Source organism: Panthera onca, chromosome A2, assembly GCF_046562875.1.
Source record: "Panthera onca isolate mPanOnc1 chromosome A2, mPanOnc1 haplotype 2, whole genome shotgun sequence".
In the NCBI taxonomy this organism is placed as follows: Eukaryota; Metazoa; Chordata; class Mammalia; order Carnivora; family Felidae; genus Panthera; species Panthera onca.
Genome location: NC_138340.1, coordinates 32249766 through 32270336, shown reverse-complemented (window position 1 = coordinate 32270336; position 20571 = coordinate 32249766). Strand labels below are relative to the sequence as shown.

The 20571-nt window shown below is 44.2% G+C and overlaps 1 protein-coding gene across 21 annotated transcripts in view; it reads right to left on the bottom strand.

Moving 5' to 3' along the window:
* The window catches only part of LOC132678728 (uncharacterized), a 308777-nt gene that overhangs the window by 246374 nt on the left and 41832 nt on the right, over nt 1-20571 (bottom strand). The window contains exon 3 of one of the 21 annotated variants that reach the window (XR_009609769.3): nt 17701-18940. The exons of the other annotated variants lie outside the window; for them this stretch is intronic. The gene's annotated coding sequence lies outside the window, so the exon portion shown is untranslated. Of the gene's footprint in view, nt 1-17700; nt 18941-20571 lie in introns of those variants that run through there. 21 annotated transcript variants of the gene reach the window in all.

Sequence of the window (20571 nt, the reverse complement as noted above, 5' to 3'; positions counted from 1 at the left end):
CCTCCCTCCAGTAACCATCAAAATAATGGATGGTGTAACTTCTCTCTCGTGGCACTGATATAAGTAGTAACGTGCTGTGGTAGGGGTTTTTTGGCTTCTCTGTGATTAATAGGTATTCCAGACTCACAGCCCTTTTACTGTTTTCTTTAGATTAGGGGGGAAACTTGATGCACAGGGTTGGAGTCTGAGAAGCAAGAAGAGGGCTTTTCCGATTATGGTGGAAAGAGTCGCCCCAGTTCACTTTCCTTTTGCATGTTCAGCTAATAGTGCAACTGGGCAGTTGAGAGCTTGGGCTTTGGGTCAGACTGAGCTGACCCCACTTCTTGCTTGGCAAAGAAGGCACACCACTTAACTTCTTCTCCATTCCCTCACCAGATGTTAGGAGTGATGTTAACACCTATCCGTAGGGGTGGCGTGAGATTTGAAAGCGATAATGCTGGAAGAACATTAGCCAAGTGCCAGCCACCGTAGACCACTGCCAGGATATATATTAGGATCCTTGGGGAGTTTGGTCTGTTCCCACTGTGAGCTCCTCAATCCAGCCACGGATGACAGGATGTGAGGAGGAGGGCAGAGAAGAGTTTCCAACTGTTCCAGGAAAGAGAGGCCATTTTTAGGTTCTAATACAGGCATGATTCAGAAAACCGTTGGGTGCCTAGACATAAACATCATCATGGAATTGCTCTCCTCTGTTGAACCAGTAGTGGTGTTTACAAATTTAGGGCCAGATTTCCCAAAGGGAACATGATAAGCTTTGGTGAAATCCTGTTCTCCACTTCCAACTGGTCAAATGGGGTCATGATAGTTAGGTGATTGTCAAAGCCTGGGACCAGCAGCAGCAGGAGCACTTAGGATCACGCCAGAAATGCAAATTCCTAGGCCCTGTTCCTAACCTGATAAATCAGACATGATGGGGAATTTGTGTTGTAACAAGTCCTGGTGGATGGGATGCATGGTAGAGAGCTCTTACCTTCTCCTCTCCACATATGGATCTTTTTCACTGGTAACCTTACCTGTACAAACAAAGCAGATACAAAACCACCCCACTTTCATAATCCTATAGTTGGTGGGATGAGATTGAGCCATCCTTGGAAGGAAGCTTTAGCACAGGTATACGTAAGCAAGGTTTTATATGTCTGTATCCTAGAAGTGACTGGATCTTAAAATAAGCTAAAAAGCTAACTGGTCATCGTATTGAGAAAGGGCTTCGAGATATGGGGGCTAAATGCAGTTCAACAAACTCAAGAGTATGTTTGCTCACCCTATGGTATCCCTACACTATCAGAGCTTAGCGCTAGGAGTTAGCAGTGTATAGGCGTTTAGTCCCCACAAACACTGTAGCCAAGAATAGAAGATCCTGCAGTAAAAGCTGTGAATCTGCTTACTTTCAAAGTCCGAGATAAGCACCCCGTAGAAGCACCCTGTGTCACGAGCAAAGTGTCATGATTGACAGCATACCCGAGAAGAAGCATAGCTGTGATAGACATGGTTCTTATGTCCTTAACTTCAATCCCACCCATTTCCCACGGAGTAGCAGCCATAGAGTCAGATTTGCTCCGCTCCTAGATCCAGGGATGGGGCCCATTTGAACCAAATGCAGGATAATCCTCTCCCCCTTATCGTAGAGATTGACTAGGTATCCCTGCCTGGCTAGTTAGAACAGGCATTTCTCTGGCAAGAGGGATCAGTGAAGTCAAAGCAGGGGGATTTTTGTTAGGCTACAGAAACTCCTTGTTAACAGTATATGCGGTGGGGAGCCATTTGCCACCATGCAGGACAGTCACCCGCAGACAAGGCTGACCCATAATAAATGTCAGTTGTCATCATCATCAGTATCATCCTTCCTCTCCTCCCCTGCTCACTTCTGGAAAAGAATTAAGGAGTTCTGAACAGGGCAGCCTAGAAGGAAGAAATAACTTGCAGCAGAGACCAAAGATAGAGAAATACTCAAGAGTTCCCAAGGAAAAGAATCAAAAAGAAAAATAAGCAGGAAGTGACTAGCTATAGGCCTTGGAGTGAAAAGCATAAAAATAAAACACCTTGATGTGTTAAGTGCAAAGTAAGTTCCTCCATCCCCCCGGAAAGAGAAGAAGCAGGTGAGGCTTCAAGACGATATGTAGCTCTTGACGGGGGGGTCCCACCTAATCTAGACAAAGAGTAGAAGCAAAGACTCTTGTAGATACATGCAGAGACTGCGACGCAAGTGGAAACCCACAGAGTGTATGGACTGGAGAAAAAAGCCAGAGTGACTGAAACAGATCAGAAAGAAGCATGGTATAAGACAGGTTCACAGACATTAAACTGTTCGCAGAATTGCTATCATGGATTGAAGGGTGGTAGTTGAAGATACAGGACACAGGTCTTTCAGGCCATGATACAAGTTGTGGTCTCCATCTGAGGAGTGCTGGGAAACTATAAGTAAAGCGTGCGTGTGGTATCGTGACACATTTTGCAGGAAGGTGAGTCAAATCCGTACTTCTCAATTACCGCCTATTAGAGAAAGAGTGAAGACTTTATTACATGCCATAATCTTGGCAGAGTCCAAGAGTTCCTGCCATGGTTAATAATGACTCTATAGGCCAGCTGAGGGAAGTAGGAGACAAACTTAGTCTCCAAGGTGCGGGAAGCCCCAAAACAGAAGTGGGCACTCCAAAATAGGATGCTAGTCCTCCTTCGCTCCCAGATCCTGCCCTGGGCGTGAGCTGTTCCCCATGTGATGGAAAACACTTTTCCACCTGGAATTTCCTCTTGAGACTCTAGTCCACAGACATGCGGCTAGCTTACCAACCCACTGGTATGTCATCTAACAAGACCAAAGTAATTTACTACTTGTAATGATGACCTTCCTCAATTGTTAAACGAACGTTCATGTTTCTTGACATATTCACGTTTCTGAGACGAAGGTAGGTCTCAGAATCATTATATACATATAATATGTTTTCTTTTTTTTCCCTCTGCCCCTGTAACACAGCTGATGTTAAAGGATGCACTATGATGTCTTGATACACCAAGGAAATGTCACAGATGTGATGCTCTTGATTGTAATGGTCTCTTTTTAAGTTAGGAACACCTTATTCTTTGTGTTTTTCTCCCTGGAACACGATTATACCTTTAGTCGTTTTCTCCCTGGAACACGATTACACCTTTAGTCGTTTTCTCTTCCACTAAGCATTGAGCTCCATTAAGAACAGAAACTATGTTATTTATCTTAGTACATTTCCCACCCTGTCTAACAAACAGCAGCTACTAGGACCTGGCCCATAGTAGGAGTCAATATGTGTTGTATTAATGGATGAACCAATCGTTGAATAAATAAGTAATACCATGTAAATGATTCAACGATATCCCTAAGGCTCCCTTGGGAGAAAAATCTTTTTAATTTGCAATTTGGGCTGAATTTGTCATTTCTTAAGTATTTACAATGCCAGGCTCTGGGCTATGAGCTTTTACATGCAGTGTTTCATTTAATTTTCAAATGAGCCCTCAGTTGATAGTATGTTTTCTCAGCTTAACTAGCATATAGAGAGAGATCGGCAGTTATCTACTTCTAAAAAGAAACACCATTTCTTGGCTCTGGCCTACATGACTCCATAGCCTGTCCTCCTGGCCAGTCCATTGAAACATTTTAAATTTTTTTTTTTCAACGTTTTTTATTTATTTTTGGGACACAGAGAGACAGAGCATGAACGCGGGAGGGGCAGAGAGAGAGGGAGACACAGAATCGGAAACAGGCTCCAGGCTCCGAGCCATCAGCCCAGAGCCCGACGCGGGGCTCGAACTCACGGACCGCGAGATCATGACCTGGCTGAAGTCGGACGCTTAACCGACTGCGCCACCCAGGCGCCCCATTGAAACATTTTAAACATGACCTTTGTGGACCTAAATTTTGAAATTAAGGAAGAGAGTCTTCTGAAATTGTAGTGCTTGCACCCTTTTCCAATCCTTTGGTAGTAACAATGGCATCTGGAATTGCTGGCTCAGGAATACTCTAGGGTAAGGAGTGGTTTACCTCCAATTCCTTTGTTGCATAAAGACTTAGTTCAGGAAAAGATACACATGGTAATAGAACTGTTTGCATATTTTTTTCTATCCAGGCGATTTTCTTTTATCTTATTTCAGGTGGTGAGGTTTATCTTCATAATTCAACTTTGAATGCAGAAATGCATTCTTGCTAAATCAGACACCTCCTTTCCTCTGGAAAGGAAAGTGGAAAGAATTACAAGACACCATAATGAGATGATGGTGCAGAATACTCAGCCTAGATTAAATTCGTGGGGAGGTACCATTGTGTATTTAGATATGTCAAATCACTAAAACATGCTGTGTTAGGAACTGCTAGTTCTTCCCCTAATCCTCCCCCCTTTCTCTGTAGAAAGAGACTTCTGATTTTTAGCCAGGTATCTGGCTACCCAGTTTATCAGAATTGGGGCTGTGTGTCTAAATTCTGGCTAGTACTCTGTAAGTGGGAGTATCATGTGGCAGCCCTTAGAATCTTCCTGAAAAATCTGTGGCTATGCTTCCTTAGCTCCATCTTCTTTATTCCTTCTTTCCTGGTGGTCGGAATTTAATGTGTTTGCATCTACACTGGAGCATGAGGTGACCTTGAAAATAGAGGCCATACACAGTAGGTCATAAAGACAGAACAAGCATGGCTCTCATGATCTTCATGGAACAGAACCTCATGATAACCTCACACTTTCTTCCTCCAGGTCTTGACATGAGAGAGAATAAACTTCTATTTATACACCATTATAAGTTTATTCATTTATGGCAAATCAAATCCGACCTGACGTACGTGCCAACAGCATTCCCTAAGACCCTGAGAGTAACATGATAGTAACGATGGCTAGACAATAAATATACAAACGTTGTCACAGGATCCAGTTAGCCTATTAGGAGATGGGAATTTTATGTAACTACCACGAGGAATCGTATTGGAAATGGTGGTCATTTCTTGGGGAGTAAGGAGTTAGAGGTTGAGTGAAACATCCAAAAGCTAGTGCAACTGCTGGGTAAAAGGCAAGACAGAGAGTTACATAAAAACTAGAGAAATCAGTGAACAAATAAAACTTTATGTTAAATGATTCAATCATCATTGGCCTGGGAACGCAAGCTTGAGTCGGCCTTTCGACATCTGTCTAGAACAGCTCATCTCCTATACCTGAGAAGAAAGCGAGATTAGAGGGCTTGTATAATGACTCTTCCTTGCCCCATTCATTCTCTGCAAGAGCACTTTTCTCCTTTTTTTTTTTTTTAATTTTTTTTAACATTTATTTATTTTTGAGAGAGAGAGACAGAATGCAAGCAGCAGACGGGCAGAGAGAGAGGGAGACATAGAATTCGCAGCAGGCTCCAGGCTCTGAGCTGTCAGCACAGAACCCATGTGGGACTCAAACCCATGTCAGGCAAGATCATGACCTGAGCCGAAATCGGCCACTCAACCAACTGAGCCACCCAAGCGCTCCGACAAAAGCACTCTTCACACTAGGGATCTTATTAAAAGTGCACATGCTGCAGGGCACCTAGGTGGCCCAGCTGATTAAGCATCTGACTCTTGATGTTGGCTCAGGTCACGCTCCTGTGGTTTGTGAGTTTGAGCCCCACGTCAGGCTCTGCACTGACAGTGAGGAGCCTGCTTGGGATTCTCTCTCCCCTTCTCTCTTCTCCTCCCCTGCTTGCGCGCTCTCTCTCTCAAAAATAGATAGATAAATAAACAAATAACCTTAAAAAAACAGTGCATATGGTGCATCAGAAGACCTGGGTGAGGAGGCCCAAGGTTCTGCTTGCTAGCCCGTTTCCCGGTGGTGCTCATGCGACCAGTCTACCTACAGACCACGCTTTAAGCACAAAGACTCTACACAACTGCCAAAGAGATCTCTAAAACCTAAATCAGATTGTGTCAGCCTCCTGCCTAAAACCCTCCAGTGGCTTCCCCCTGCAGTTATAGTAAAATCCCAAGTCCTTGCGTGTCTTTGAGACCTACCATACTCTAGCCCCTGCTCCCATTGCTGGCCAAGTCTCAACATTCTTCTTGCCTTGTCCTCTCTCCATCAGCCACCCTGGTCTTCTTTCTGCCTCTCCAATATGCCATTCTTATCCCAGCACATTTTCTTCATTGTTTAAATGACACTTATCTGTATCTGGGATTCCGACTTATTCCAAACCTGCAGAATATAAGCTGCCAGAACTTAGTCTACAGCAGGCACCACCGTATTCTCACAATGCACACCAAAATAATATCCTCACCGCATTCAACACATACGAACACCAACAGCTGAAAGCTGGACCACAAAAGTAGCAAAAATAATTGACCCTGGCGCACAGAATTCTGGCGGATAAGAGATGCTGGGAGACTGAGTGACACCATTCTCGCACACCCATAGCCTAGTGTCCTAGGAGAACTGGCTCCAGTTTAAGTCACGTCCCTACAGCACACAGCACCAGAACCACACTTCCAATGTCCCACCAGATGGTGGATCACAGCAGTGGCAGACAACATCAAAAGTCATGCCAACAAGTGCAGTTGGACGTTCCTCAGTGTTGGTTGTAAGAGTCAGGCTTTAGACTCCAGGGAAATGCCTTTGTGATAGTGATGACTTGGGTGGCAGAGGAGACGAAGCCTAGGGTCACCCCAATGGAGACAAATCTCTGCGTGTGACACCATTTCCCAACAAAGGCCTCCAAAAGAATGAGTGCGCCCGTCTCACTCTCTCTCCTATCCTCTGCTTACAATGCTGGAAAATCCAAACAAATGTGTACGCTCCAGAACGGTCAGGCAGCTCATGCCATGGAAAATGGCCATCATGTGTTTCCTTTCAACCTACCCCTGATTCTCTCCCCAAGGGTGGAAATAAAACATTTTGAAGGTCTGAGAACATTCAAAATAAGCCATCATTTAGAAGTAACGGCCGCTCGTGCTATGCACATAAATAAAATCCATGCTAAACTTAAACACATTTATAAGGTCTTTGTAAAGACTGCCTTTTCTCTATAAATGTCCAAAAAGATTAATTAAGAACAGGATGACTCATCCATCTAGATTGATTAAACGTATATTTAAGGGTCAGCCTGGAAACAATGCCTAGATGTATTAACATACAGTTTGCCCACAGTGATTAGTCTATTTATTTTACTTGCTGACAATATTTCTAGAATTAAATCATTGTTAATCTATGACTGAAAGGAGGGACAGGACCGCCCTATTCTGCATCCAAGAAGCCATCTTCTCTCACTTCCCAGTATTATGATTCCCCTCCCAGATTTTCACGTTGCTTTAAAGCTTGGAAAGGGACCAAGATACCACAGGATCCAGGGAGTGCTCCCAGAAGCTGCATCCCAAGCCCAGCCTACTGCTTCCCGCATCAGCCCCCTGAACAACATCTCTGCCCCCTTAGAATTTCTTCTCCTTTCTTACACCTTTCTTTTGCATCAGGGCACATTCTCCAAAAACCTTTCGGGAAGCAATGCACTCTTTCCAAAAACAAAACATTAATTACATGCTGATATCTAGGCCTCAAGACCGTGTGTAGTGTGGTGTACTATTTGTGTTGTGCTCTTTATCTCCGTGGGCGTTCACAAAATCCTGCAAGGAGTTTGCGATGTGAATATTCACATCCTCAGCTCACAGGGACGTGGAACCGGGAACTGAAATTGTTAGCCTTGCTCACCTAGCCAGAGGTGAGGAGAGCAGGCGTCACAGCCTGGAGTGTGGCAAGTCTCTGCGCTTTGTTCTTGGACCACGTGACCTCACGTGACTTGACTCTGTCAGTTATGTGTCTCTGAAATAGGGCTCCTGGACCCCAGCTGAGCAATGGAAGACTGAGAATAAACTTTCGTCCTGAATGCCGTCACCATCTATGTCCCTGGTGGGGAAGTTAAGCTCCTCGTGTGCCCCAGACACATTTGTTGATAGAACACAAATTACGTTGGTAACTTTCCTTTGGCTGTTCTTGAGCTATGGTGGCCAATTCTCTGGCACTTATTTAAACCATGTTTATTAATATAACGGCCAGGAGGTTTTTAAAGAGCCAGTCATACCTCTAGAGTGACCACATGGTTCTAAAAAGAGTCCACCAACAGAGCTGTAAAAAAAAAAGGCACTCTGAGTGAAAGGCTAGGAGCCAGAATCCCAGTCTTCCTCAGCAAATTCATACCAGACTGTGTTTGGTAGAATCACCAAACTACCACTCTTCTCGGACAGTTTCATTACCCTCTCTGATCCTTAGCTCCTTTGTCCACAAAAAGGGTTGATTGTGAATATTAAGAGAGATCATGAAGGCAAAGCAAGCCACACAGTAGGTGTTAAAGAACGAATACTCAATCAGCGAGAACCATCACGGTTACTGGTCCCTACCTTAGGCTCCATGACGATCACTGCTAGCCGTTTAGTTCTAAGCACCTCACATACCTATCTCATTTAATGCTTCCTCTAACTTCTGTAGGGAATGACTGTTGTGTTCCCATTTTACAGATGGGGATGTTGAGGTCCAGAGATGTCCACTCATTTGCCCAAGGTCACAAGCCAGTCATTCTCCATTGGAAGCAGGCACTTTAGCTCCAGAGCACAGTCTCTTAACCTTGACGCTACACGGGAAGTGGTTACACAGCCCCAAATCCAGTGGCTGAACTACATGAACTCCTGGAACAGAAGAGATGAGTTAATTTGCCCTCCAAGTCCCTGCTTGTCCACTCTTTCTCCCTTCCCCTACACCACCGTTTGACTTTTTTCAGCCAATGTGTAGCTAAGGAGAAAAGGGAGGCGAGGTGTTTTTTTTCCACCAGGGCTCATTCTCAAGTGGAGCCTCTCAATGATTTTTAAGATACAATGATAATGTCACGGATGTTGAGACAACAAGGAAAAACAATAGAGGAGCACTAGGAAAGCAAGAGTGCTACATACAACAGACAACAAACGGTGGCTCAGTCCCTGCATTTCTCCAGTTCAGCCCATCCCTCAGACTCATTGTCCCCGTAAGGGAGCCTGCTGTCCTCTCCCTACCCCTCCTCAGCTTTAATCACCAACCTCCTGCAGGACCCTAATTGCACCCTGATTCCTACTTCTCCATCAGATTCCAGCTCAGACCTCCCCTCCTCCAGAAGGCCTTCCTGGATCCCTTTGCCCAGCCCACTCTAACAGGATTAACTGGTCCCTCTGGGACTTGTGCAGCAGTGGCCTATAAGCTCCATGAGGGCAGGCTCCAGCAGGCTGTCTTCTAGATCCTCAGCAGCTAGCCTCATGCCTGATATGTAATTACACACCTAGTAACCATGCTGAATGGTACCTTTGAGAACTCCAAAACATGCTAGTTCTTTTAAGCCTCAGCATTGTGTAATAAAATGCTTAAAGATCAGACTTTTCGTGACCTAGTAGGGATATAAACATTTGAAGGAAAATATCAGCCCGTCTGTTTTCTTAGGCCACTCAATAATTTGGAAACCCAGAGAAGGTTTAATAGTACTTACTGCTGGAACATTCTTTCCTAAAGGGACCCTCCCATCATTTAAACTCATTCCCTTCATTTGGTTCCCTGCAAAGGTAATGCTCAGGGGCTTAATGATGATTATGACATTTCCCCTCAGCTTTCTCTTTTCTAGATTTAATAACCTCAGCTTCCTAACCTTATCCCTGTAAAAAAAAAATCTAATAATTTCCACTGCTATCCCACCTCCCCATATCACTCATATCCTAGCTCTTATTGTTAAATCTCATAATGAAAGTTTGAGGTTCATATTCCTACTTTTGTTCTCTGAGAGCTTAAAGACAAAAAAAGGAAAACTCAACAAACATATCCACGGGGTGAGGAGTAAGATGTGGGTTTAGTGAATGGTGATTTGATCTCAGTCTGCCATCTTTTTGAGGTTCATATTTTGAAATATGTTCCACTTTATACAAAGTTCCAGAGTCAGATGATGTGAAATCCACGGTTGAGTATAAGTGAATACATTAAGACATTAGAAATCATTCCACATTTTCCAGAGTGGTCCCATTTCAAATATTTGAGTCCATTTTTCCATGAGTACAACTCGTAAGTGCCATGTCTATTTCCTAATTTGGGGTTCAGAAACTTGGTCGATCTATGTATGACATATGTTTAGATAATGATATTAACATCAGTATGAAACACTGATTACAGCCTGCTTCTGTAGTTGGTGTTGTGGTAGTCATTTGTTGGCATTTTGTCTTTCAATCATGAAAACAACTTTATGAGATAAATGATACTTGTATCCCCATTATATAGATGAGGAAATTGAGGCTCAGAAAAACTTATATGGAATCACCCACCAGTAGGTGGCAGGGTGGGGAGTCCAGCAGACCTATTTGACAGTCTCCGCTAAGCTCTAGACGCATTGCTTAAAGCTCTCAATGCACTGATTTTGAGGTTTTGTTAGTTTGTTTTTTTGTAAATGACCTGATCCAGCATTATGCACACAGTAGCTTCGTAATCATTCTTTGATTTGGGACATGAGGAAGCAGGGGCTTGCGTACTTTGTTAGCAAGACTGTGAATTGGTTAAACCGCCTTGGAGGTCAGTTTGGCAACATCTAGGAGTGTTGAAGATGCACATATTCTAGGCGCCAGCCATGATGCCCTGGGCATTATGCCAGATACAACTGGTCACATGAGTCAACCCTTTTCCACAGCCCCACACCATCCAGAAACCCTCCTCTAATTGGCTGAGGAATGAACCACAAGATCCTGTTCTGCTAAAAGAGTATAAGTGAAAATTACTGAGGGGGCCTCTAGGAAATCGTGCTTACCAGGACGGACACACTGGCTGGACTGCTTTATTAGACTTTCGCTCCTTTCCTTTCCCTCTGACTGGAACTTGACACAGTGCCTAGGTTGCTCTATTTTGTGGCTGCGAAAGAGCAAATCTGAGGATTCAAGTGCACCTTCTAAGGATGGCAGGGCAGAGAAATGGAACAATCCTGGATCCCTTGGCATCATTCGATGGCCACGGTTGTCCTAGCATGCCTACTGTTCTGTTAGGAACGGTGGCCTCCCGTGCCATTAATTCACTGTTAGTTCGGTTACTTTTGATAGATTTCTCGAGAAACTTACACTTGCGCATAAGATGGCATACACAGAAGTATGTAATGTGGAAAATTACAAAGCTTAGTGCCCATCAGAAGGGAAATGGATAAATAACCTGTGAGACACCACACAGCAATGAAAAAGGAGCGAACTCGATCTGCACCTATCAACACAGACACTTCTTGAAACCAAAGTGTAGTGTGAAAAAGAGAAATTTCTGGATGGCGGGTGTTCAGTACAATACCACTTCAGTGTATTTTGAAAGTAGAGGACAACTCTATTTTATGGATCTATGCACATCTAGAAGTACAAAAAAAAAACATGGATATGAAGGAAACACACCAACTTCAGAGACGGCGGGGGGAAAGGGATGATATTGGAAGGGCTGTGTAGAAAGCACTTCACCTGACCCCATAGTGTTTTATTCCATAAAACTAATCTGAATCAAATATGGCAAAAAATCTGAACATTTGTTCAAGTTGAGTGGGGGATCCGTGGATATTTGCTACACAATCCTTTGTATTTTTTCGATAAATTTAAAATGCTTCCCACTTTTTAAAAAGTTGGATTCAAAAAAAAAGGAAAGAGACTGTTAACAAAAATTGTTGGGCATTTACATAAAAGTACGTTGCCAAATATAAGGTGATATGAAGGCAGTATGCGTCATAATTATCATTGCCATGGACCAGGAAGGCTATGTTGAGGAGTGAGCTTCCCACGAGCCCTGAAAAAGAGTGTAGAATTAGAAGATTTAGGCGGTGGACATGAAGTTGTGTTTTGGAGTGAATTGTGTCTCCTCAAAATTCGTAGGTTGAAACCCTAACCCCCAATATAGTGTATTTGGAGACGGGGCCTCTAAGGGGGTAATTAAGGTCAAATGGGGTCATAAGAGTAGGACCCTGATTCAAGAAGGCTGGTGTCTGTATCAGAAGACGAGGAGACACCAGGAGCAGAACAACACAGAGGAAAAAAAAAAGAAGCCATGTGGTGAAACAGAAAAAAGATGGCCATCTGCAAGGCCCCAGGAGAAACCAGATCTGCCAACACCTTGATCTTGGCTTCCAGCCTCCAGAACGGTGGGAAAATAAATTGCTGTTGTTTAAGTCACCTGGTCTGTGGTATTCTGTTCTGACAGTCTGAGCAGACTAATACAGAGAGTATGTCTAGAAATGTGGTCCTCAGCAGTGAATGGCACTGCATAATGCGGGGCATTTGAGAGATTGGGGGTGGGGCGGGTAATTTTGGTGGTTGCTAAGCCCAAGGAGCACAAGAGCCGTTTCATGGGCAGTGACACTTGAAAAATGAATACCTTTTTCAGTGCCCAGCTCAGTCCTCACAATACAAAATATTGTGCATCCCAAATGCCTTTAAAATGTCCCACAGGACATTCACGTAGAGACGTACCTATATATGACAATATAAAGCTACATAAAAATGCAGAAAAATGTGTGGGGTTTACTTTTTGTTTTTGTTTTTGGTTTTGGTTTGTTTTTTTTTTGCCAGGTAGTATTATATACTGAATTTTCTGGGAGAGTAACTGCTTAGTAGATTATGGGAGGATTGTACTTTGTTTTCCTCAGAACTTTGCCAAAAGTATACTCACGACCATTTTGGAAAATCATTGACAGTCATGCTCATGATGTTTGAACACCATTATACACACAACATATCCTTATCAGTCTCCATTCACAGATGTTGTAATATGCCAAGAGCCAGCACACTACCATCAGCTAGTCAAATCCAGGCCACCGCCTGTTTCTGTAAATAAAGTTTTGTTGGAACACAGTCATGCTCTTTTGTTTACATACTGTCTGTGGCTGCTTTTGTAGCACAACGGGAGAGATGAGAATGGCTCACAAAGCCTAAAACATTTGCTTTCTGACCTTTTACAGAAATGTTTGCCAATCCTAGGTATAAACCTGATTCTGTGTCTAGAGTAACATTCAGTACCTAGTCTAGTTGATTTCTGGTATATTTACCTGTTGAAAGACGCGTGATTTTATCATGTTGCTCTCCCTTTAAGTTCTATTCGTTACAGTTAATGCATTGGGTAGATTCTTTTGCATTTGTGTAGATAGCTATGCATCTGTGAAGTTCATTTCAGGAAAGAAACGGAATTCATTTCAGTACAGAGGGAGAAGTATTTCTAAATATTCTCAAGAGAGTTAAGAACAACTACTCTAGGGGCACCTGGGTTGCTCGGTCGAGCAACCAACACTTAAAAAAATTTTTTTTAATGTTTATTTATTTTTGAGAGAGAGAGACAGAATGGGGGAGGGGCAGAGAAAGAGGGAGACACAGGATCCAAAGCAGGCTCCAGGCTCTGAGCTACCAATACATGCTGAGCCAGACTCAGGGCTCAATCTCACAAGCCGTTGAGATCATGACCTGAGCTAAAGTTGGATGCTTAACTGACTGAGCCACCCAGGTTCCCCTTGAGCATCCAACTCTTGATATCAGCTCAGGTCATGATGTCACGGTTCGTGAGTTCAAGCCCTGTGCTGGGCTCCATGCTGACAGAGTGGAGCTTGCTTGGGATTGTCTCTCTCCCTCACTGTCTGCTTCCCCCCAACCCCCACTCAAAATAAATAAACTTTAAAAAAATAAAAAAGACACTACCCTAGATCTCAGAACAAAGACGATAAAGATAAAAGAAAGTATATGACCAAGAAGAAATTGAAAACAGGTACCTCGCTGAACATTAACTGATCATAAGCTCAATGAAAGAAGCTCCTGGGTCTATTTGTATGTCATTTAACTCGGGAACTGGTACACAGGAGGTGTTCACTGAACACGTGGCTGAATGATTCAACGAATGGAAGGATGGATGAAACACACAAATAACTGAAGAAAGAAAGACTGGAGTAATGACCTTCCTATCTCAAGGGTTCATCAAGCAGAAGCTCAGTGGTCATTTGTTGGGTAGTTTGGAGAAAGAATTCTTTCCAACTGAAAGGACTAAGTGGACTGAGTAACTGAGTGGACTAGAGGATTCTCTAGGTCTCTAAACCTCCATTTCTAAGGTGAGCTCTAACACATGGAAATCTCATTACCTAGGGCCACAAAGACCTTGTTCCAGTTTTGGGCTGAAGATGACCTAAGGCTGCCAATACCTACCCTCCTGACCTCATCCCTGAACCAGTTACATATGGAAATAGAGGAGACAGTGTGGGACCTCAGTGTAGAGGACTCCGAAACGAAACAGGTTTGGGTTGGAGGGCAAATTGTCGGCAGAGATGAACACCAACATTCCTCCCATCCTTGAATGCATTTTCCTTTGTGCTATGATGCTTCAGAGCTTTCCTTCAGGAGGTCACGTCTACAGCTCGCCCACTCGTGTAGAGTATCAGCTGGTGACTTGATTTGAGCAGTAGGATGCAGCAGAAAAGACCCTGTGACTTCTGAGCCTCGGTCTCAAGAGGCCTTGTAGCTTCTGCCTTAACTGTTTGGAAAGGTGCAATCCCATGTGATGAAGTTTGGTTGAAGACAAGGATTGGCCAGGTATGGCCCATGGGCCAAATCCACCCCACCACCGTTTTTGTAAATTAAGTTTTATTGGAACACAGCTGTGTCCACTTGTTTCCGTATTGCCCATGACCGGTTTATACTACACCAGTAAGTTGAGTAGATACATCCGTGACTGGATACCCCGCAAAACCAAAGATTCTTACCATCTGACTTTCTGTCGAAACAGTTTGCTGTACCTTTGGCCGCTACAGGATGAGAGTACATACAGCAGAGAGGAACTGTCCCAACTGATGTCTCCTTAGAACAAGCGGCTCCCACTTAAGTGACCAAAGGAGGGCAACCACATGAATAACCGCAGGTGAGACCAACAGAACAGTCCAGCTGAACTCAGCCCAAATTGCAGATCCATAGACTTGTGAACAAATATAATGGTGGTTGTGTTAAGCCACGAAGTTTTGGGCTGGTCTGTTCTGCAGCAAGAAATCATGGAGAGTGGCACTTAGGGATGTGCCACTTCATGTATGTAGCAGTTTCTAGCTCCTATTTGGGGGCGGGGTGGGGGGGGGGGGGCGGGTGTCTCACCACCTCCATCGCAGGCTGGGTGACATCCAACTACCAGTATCTGAAACTCCCTGCTGAGGGCCTTTCTGCAAAGTCCTGGCCAGGGCTCGATCCCAGCTGTGAAATTAACACTCCATGTGCACCCCACCCACCCTCCACCGATGATCCACAGAAGCTGGTGTGGGAATACGCTGCAGTTCCCTCACCCTCTGGAAGCGAGAACTCTGATGTATATGTTCTGCAGTGTTTTTTTCAGAGTTTCCCTGCGGACTAACCCTCTAATCTCCCACTGGCTTAGCATCACGCTCCTTATTAGCAGCCAGCCTTTTTGTGTCTATTTTTCCCATGACTCTCCGCGTATCTCCTGAACATCCCAAACGAGCTATTTTCACTCAACTCGTTGTCACAGGTTCTGCTTCAAGTCAGAATGCAAACCACAAGGCACCGGGTAACCTCAGCTGTTTCTTTCTCTCTCTGAATCTTCGTTTCCTTGTCTGTAAAATGAGGATTACAGGCGCATTTGTATCACGGGCGACGTCCGTGAGGAGTATTTTAAGAACGTGTTGCTCAAGCACCCGGCGCTGCTCGTAGTAGGGCGCGGCGCCTGAGCTAGCCCCACCTCCTTTCCGCATGGGCTCTGGTGATTGGCCAACACCAATCTGGCCATGCACAGAGCTCTGGTGATTGGCCAACACCCTCTAATAATCTAGGCTACTATTGAAGGGCTCTGAAATACCCAGTTAGAGAGGCAAAACCTGCCCGAATTCGTCACAGTGTGTGGGGGCTGATTCTGGCTTTCCGTCACGTCCCAGTTCCGAAGTCTGGGCCCTGCGCCTCCATATTTGGACGACACTGTGGCTCCTGAATTCTGAGTTGACGCCCTGGGCTGGAGCCTGCTGCGTGCCTGACCCCAGGAACCTGTCCCCGACAGGAAGGAGAAGTGTAGTCAAGGAAGTGTGGCAGACCTGACTCCAGACAATTAGAAAAACATCAACGTGCCTCACAGTGGAAGGTGAGCATGACTTCAACTGTGGCCTTAAAAAGAAACGGGGTGGGGAAGGATGTTTTTCTTTTCTGCCTTAAGAGAGAAGCCGGTCTACCTAACACCCTCCACTCCTTCTAACGGCCTATAAATACATGCCCAAACCTGGAGAAAAAATTAAGCGCACCCTTCCCACCTCGCAGACTAGGAAACACGTTCCTTTGCTCTGTTCTCTCTTTCAACTGCTGATTCCTTAATTCTCCTCCCTCAAGACCTGCCAAAGCCAAGACATTCAGGAATGTTTAGGAGACAACTGGAAGGCAGAGCAAGAACAGAATGCTCAGCCGGTCCTGAGATCAATAATGGAAGGGTTCCATCACACCCCCGAGTTAGGCAGCAGCGGTAGTGACAGCAGAGTTCTGGATCACCGCCAGGCTGGGAATAATGGCAAGGCTATAATTACCTTGTAGGACTTTGGATGGAAGTGACTATTTTAGAACCTGAAAACATCTCAGCAGCATCTTGGAGTCCCGTTTGGGAAAGCCCCTTTTACAGTTGTCTTCTTGTCATGCGATAGGATGTCAGTGTCGGGAACATTTCCTACCAGAAAACCATCAAGGGATCTGTGCAGCCACTTGGAGGAGTTTAAAAAAGGCACCATGGCTTCTAAGCCTTGACTTTGACTGAAAATGCTATCCTTTTGTCTTTCAGAAGAAAATATTTTCATTCTAGTGGTTGTTGGGTCATCATGTTTAGGATAGGTTGTGGCCATGTACTTTCTAGTCACAGAAAAGTGTAAAGTCTTTGCGATGTATCTTTGCACAACCCACATCACCTCATTCGAGGTCTTGTAATAATTAGACGCTTGAGGATAACTGCGTTGGAAAATAGGATGTGCTTGGGTATGGCCCCAGAGATCTCTTTGTGGCTATATGACGTTAGATCATGCAGCCTCTCAGAGCCTCTGTTTCCTTATCTGTGAGCTTCCTCCCTCCCTCCCAGGACTTTTAGAAATGTAAAAGGACAGGGGCGCCTGGGTGGCTCAGTCGGTTAAGCGTCCGACTTCAGCTCAGGTCACGATCTCGCGGTCCGTGAGTTTGAGCCCCGCGTCGGGCTCTGGGCTGATGGCTCGGAGCCTGGAGCCTGTTTCCGGTTCTGTGTCTCCCTCTCTCTCTGCCCCTCCCCCGTTCATGCTCTGTCTCTCTCTGTCCCAAAAATAAATAAACGTTAAAAAAAATTAAAAAAAAAAAAAAAAGAAATGTAAAAGGACAAAAGGTGCAACAGCAACAAAAATACGTGCTTAGGGAATATGAGCTCCTGTCATTAAAGCATCTTTTGAGGTTCTTCAACTTGTAAGAAAAAGAGAAAAAAGAGTGGGAAATCAAACACAGGCTGTTGGGTGAGCATTGGCTCTGGAATTAGACTACATGGGTCCAAATATTAGCTTTGCCATCTCCTTGAAGTACGACCATGGACAGTTCACTTCATTGTTCCCTGCCTCGCTCTTCCTAACTGTACTACAGTATAAGGACTCCCCTCAGTAGACTTCCACAGGATTAAATGAGACAGTTCATAGAAATGCAGCAAAAAATCCGGAATGTAGTAGTTACCGGTAGAGGACAGTTGCTCCCATTAGTATCATAATTATTTGTAAACTATTGCTATTGGAAGCCAGTGTTGTTTCATGCCTCGGAATGTGGATTGTAAACCATGTAGCAGGTTCTTGGTCTTGGTAGCCATTAGGGTCACTGCACGACAGTACAAAGTATCAGATCAGTTTACCTGTATGAACTCAGTGTCATAACACTCTGATGGGTCCCAGTCAGCTGGCTGAAGCTTCACAACAGAAATTTGTTATAAAGTTCATTTACATTATCCATGTATATGAAGGCTTCTGTTAAAAATAATAAATTGATCTGGAAACAAACTTATCCAGACCAACCATGCTTTCATTTACTTGTATCTTAAATCATTTTCTTTTCTTTTTTTTTAATTTTTTTTTTTAATGTTTATTTATTTTTGAGACAGAGAGAGACAGAGCATGAACGGGGGAGGGTCAGAGAGAGGGAGACACAGAATCTGAAACAGGCTCCAGGCTCTGAGCTGTCAGCACAGAGCCCGACGCGGGGCTTGAACTCCCTGACCGCGAGATCATGACCTGAGCCAAAGTCGGCCGCTCAACCGACTGAGCCACCCAGGCGCCCCTTAAATCATTTTCAGTAGGATACTAAGGTGAACTTACAGCTAGCTACCCTTCAGATTGCCTAAAACCTTGCGTTAATGATAGTGATAAATAATGATAATACGATGGTGAATAACATTCACTGCTTATTCATGCTATGTGCATTATCTACATTTGAACACCTGCTTTTTATTTGATTCTCATCTGCTTTCCCTGTGTTACTTTTTTGGCTACAAGGAGGGAGGGCACTCTTACTATCCCCTATTTACAGATGAGATGCTCAAAGCTCAATGAGGTTAAGTACCACTCTCATGATCACCCTCTGGTATGTGACGTGTGGGGGGTTTGAACGCAACCTGGTGAGAAATAGGAGTCTCAAGTTTTATCTCTGTTGAAACCCACACTTTAGGTATGCCCCGACTGGCAGGGCATAATAGAGCAAGGAGACAGGATTTGCGGAAAGCAGACTTCTTGCAAGGATTTCCTTCCTGTCCCAGGAAAATTGTAAAGAAGCTGGGAAGTGCTGAGAAGTCAGTAGATTAATAATAAGTCACTTCCTTGGTCCATCACAATTAGGAAACAGTTTAACCAGCAGAAGGGTAAAAGTACCCACAGTGATGATGCAGCAACTGGAAACCCTCCCACGTACATAGGGATTTTCACTTTGCCAAGGGCTTTCCCCATGCCGTGTCATCGGTCCTTTTAAACTATCCTGTAGAGGCAGAATGAACACAAACATTACTGGAGACATACGCTATGGAAGGACCAGCAAGAAAGAAAAGGATTTGGAAACCTAACGTTCAGAAGTTAACTATGAATGATCATTCAACCTGGGCAACAAGCCTCAGCTACCATGTAGCCCTCTGATCACAAGAATCAACAGCTGAAACACATACAGCCATTCTGTACCCATACAACCGTGCTGTTTGTCACTTTCAGTACAGTATTGGCTGAGTTACATGAGTTATTCAACAGACTAGGCTTTGTGTTAGATTACTTTGCCCAAGTTATAGGCTAATGTAAGCGTTCTGAACACGTTTAAGGCAGGCTGGGCTACACTATGATGTTGGATAGGTTTGGTGTATTGGGGATGCATTTTTTAAAATTCCAATTTATTTAACAGACAGTGCAATATTGGTTTCAGGAGTAGAATTCAGTGACTCATCACTTACATCCAACACCCAGTGCTCATCACAAGTGCCCTCCTTAATTAACTCATCACCCAGCTAGCCCATCTCCCACCCACCGCCCTCCACCAACCCTCAGTTTGTTCTCTATTGTTAAGAGTCTCTTGTGGTTCATTTCCCTCTCTTTTTTTCCCTCCCCTTCCCATGTGCTTATCTGTGTTGTTTCTTAAATGCCACATGTGAGTGAAATCATATGGTATTCACCTTTCTTTTTGACTTATTTTTCTTAGCGTAACACATTCTAGCTCCATCCACATGAGTACAAATGGCAAGGTTTCATTTCTTTCTGATGGCTGAGTAATAATATATATGTACGTATTTGGAGAGAGGAGGGGCACATTTTTAACTTAGGATATTTTTAACTTAGGATGGTTTTATCAGGACCTAACCCCCTTGGAAGTCTAGGAAGATCTGTACATCCCAAACTCATTTGCCAAAACAGGCATTTGTTCAACATCAATTACTCTCTGCACTAGCATAGATAGTTTGGAGTTGGCAGTGGTGCTAGGGGGATGATTTAAATTGGAGGCAGAATATGGAGCTGGGAAAGACATTTTACGTGTCGGTCCAGTCCTTTTCAAAGTACCCACCAGGGGGACAAGAGCTGTCCCAACAAAGAACTGAGCTCTGCAAAGGCCACTGCATGTATTCATTAGGTACGGCTGGGGTGTGCCTGGTGGGAACAGGCAAGAGATAACCAAGAACCATTTCAGCCATACTAAGGAGAGCTTGGCTCTTGTCCTCTATGCGCTGGAGAGTCAATGAAGAAACTTTAAAATAGAAGTGTCAGGATCAAGATTTTCAAAAGATTGGTGTGGCAGTGCTGTGGCAAAGAGAAAGAAGTCTCTTCTACTACAGTGTTTAAAGACCATGGTCTCAGTGCTTCTGGCAGCAACAAAGAGCTTTTTAAAACAGGAGACTTCCTCTACTGAATGTAGCCATGCCTGGCAGGCGCACAGACCCTTTTACGTCTAAAACTCTGCCTTTCAGTTCACCAAACAACAATCCGAGGAGGTGAGCCAAGTAGAATTATCCCCATTCACAGGTGGGGAAGTATCTCTAAGTAACTTCAGGACCACAGAACAATTCCCAGTCAGAGCAAATGCATTCTAGCTGTGCCCTATTTAAGGCCGGAATTTGACGTGCATGGCTAGAA